Raw genomic sequence first — 2,500 nt, forward strand, 5'->3', positions numbered from 1 at the left:
GAGAGAGAGAGAGAGAGAGAGAGAGAGAGAGAGAGAGAGAGAGAGAGAGAGAGAGAGAGAGAGAGAGAGAGAGAGAGAGACCTATTTATGTGGCTTTGTGTTGTGATTTTTGTTGAACTCTCACCATCATTCTTGATTTTGTTCTTTTGACTCTCAACTTCACACTGCCACTGCCACCTGCTGCTCTCTCTCTCTCTCTCTCTCTCTCTCTCTCTCTCTCTCTCTCTCTCTCTCTCTCTCTCTCTCTCTCTCTCTCTCTCTCTCTCTCTCTCACACACACACACACACACACACACACACACACACACACACACACACACACACACACACACACACACACACACACACACACACACACACACACACACACACACACACATTTAACTTGCTGGCTATGTATGTGATATGTTCTGTGCTAATAATAATAATAATAATAATAATGAAAATAATATTAATAATAATAATACAATGTCCCTCAAACTAATAGCTCTTGTTTCAAATTATAAACTGCAATTTCTTTTTAAGAGCATCTCTCTCTCTCTCTCTCTCTCTCTCTCTCTCTCTCTCTCTCTCTCTCTCTCTCTCTCTCTCTCTCTCTCTCTCTCTCTCTCTCTCTCTCTCTTGAACAGGAATGAAGGGCAGTGTTGTAGCGCCGTGGGGAGGGGATGGGGGGAAGGGGCTGGAGGTGAAAGGCTGGGAGGTTGGGTGGGGGAGGTGAGGGAGGAGGGGATGCTGATGTGTTTGTGTTGGTAGCCTCCGTCAGGGGTTTTTGAAGAATGTAATTTTTTTATCTTTTTGTCTTAAATTCCCATTATGTAGTTTGTGGTGGCAGTGGTGTTATCGGTGGTGGTGGTGGTGGTAGTGGTGGTGGTGGTGGTATTATTCTTAGAGGTGGTCGTGGCCGTAACAGTGATGGAGGAGGAGGAGAAGGGGGAGGATAAAGAGGAGAGTACGAAAAATAACAAGGATAATTTTGGAAGGGATGGGAATGGGTGATGGTGGGTATGATAGATTGGAGGGTTAAGGGTTATCATTTGGGAGAAGAGAAAGAGAGAGAGGCTGAAAGAGAGAAAGAGGAATTGAAGACATTTCAGTGGGAGAGGAAGGGAGAGAGAGAGTTGGTGTTACTGAAAGTGGACATTGGCAGTGGAATCGATGATGGTGGTGGTGATGCCGTGGAGGGCAGGGTGAGAAGAAGGAGGAGGAGAAGGAGAAGGAGAAGGAGGAGGAGGAGGAGGAGGAGGAGGAGGAGGAGGAGGAGTCGAGGCGTTGGCGTTGCGGCCCTCACAACGCGGATACCCTTTCAGGCCCTCACTTCGCCCAAACAGCCTCGGCGCCGCGACCACAAGGCACCATTTGTCGGGAAGCCGCCGCAGTGGTAATTGGCAGCGATTTGTGTGTTCATCTCATGGAAGCCCCGCACTTCCTCGCCGCGGAGGGATGCACAAGGGAGGGTGTTGAAGGGAGCTCTCTGCTGTGTGCGGGGTGAGGGGTGGTAACTAGGGTGCGGGGGTATTGTGGGGGCTGTGGAGGGAGAGGAACAGTAGAGGGGCATTGCTGTCTGTCTCATAAGGACGCACTGTTTTGCTTTGCACTCGATTCGTAGCAAGTCAGATCTTGTGTCAGTTGCCTTTTGGAATTAGTGGAGATTGAGTAATTGTGTGAGATTAGATGCAGGGTAGTTATGTGCGCAGAAAATGGAGCGACGCTAACTTGTCTGGTGGTGAGGGAGAGCTGAGTGGAGTCGAAAGTATGGCAGGAAAATGTCGCACGGAGGTAATAAGTGTACAGTCAAATGAATAAACTATAGAGATCAAATGGTGGTGCCAGCATGAAACTGAGCCAAGATAGAAGCGTAAAGGATTACATAGGACTACTTAGGAGAAATTATGATGAAAGTATCTGCTGAACTACGTAAATAAACTAGCAAACTAATTGTAGGAGAACAGAGTGGGGTAGAGGAAGGAAAGCAGGAAGGAGAGGCACTCGTCCAACGCAATACAGCGAGCGACAATTCGTACCCTTAGTGGTGTTGGCAGCGGCTGTTGTGGAGGCGGTGGAAGAATTGGAGTGTCGCCGGGCAAGGGTGCAGGCATTGTGCAAGGTAGGAGAGGAAGACAGCTCGCACGGGACACAAAGGGTGCAATGTCCATGTGTTCTGGAGTCGCCATCACTTAGCCGCCTCATCTCCTCCCAGAGCCACCTTATCCCCTCCCATCCTGGCAACTCCCTGCCCTGCCACCACCACTCACGCAGAGCCCTAGACGCTAGACTAGACACAGCCGTCATCGCCTCCACCACCACAGTCACGCACGCTTCCACGAACACGAGAACAGAGGATATTTGTGTTTGTAGAGGGCGCGCTGAGCCCGGAATGACTTGTTTTTGCCCTTTACCTGGCCAGTGCCGCTTTGAAGAGCCGCGTCCGGGAGAAAAGTGGTGCACTTCACGGTGCGTCTGAGGCTGAGATAGAAGGTGTCTAGGCAAGGCTGGGTTATGC

At 50.0% G+C, this 2,500-nt stretch overlaps 1 protein-coding gene across 1 annotated transcript in view; it reads left to right on the forward strand.

The window, feature by feature from the left end:
• Positions 1 to 2,500, forward strand: part of LOC135093649 (neuronal PAS domain-containing protein 4-like) — a 170,359-nt gene that overhangs the window by 19,705 nt on the left and 148,154 nt on the right.

The sequence above is a fragment of the Scylla paramamosain genome, chromosome 3 (assembly GCF_035594125.1).
Source record: "Scylla paramamosain isolate STU-SP2022 chromosome 3, ASM3559412v1, whole genome shotgun sequence".
NCBI lineage: Eukaryota > Metazoa > Arthropoda > Malacostraca > Decapoda > Portunidae > Scylla > Scylla paramamosain.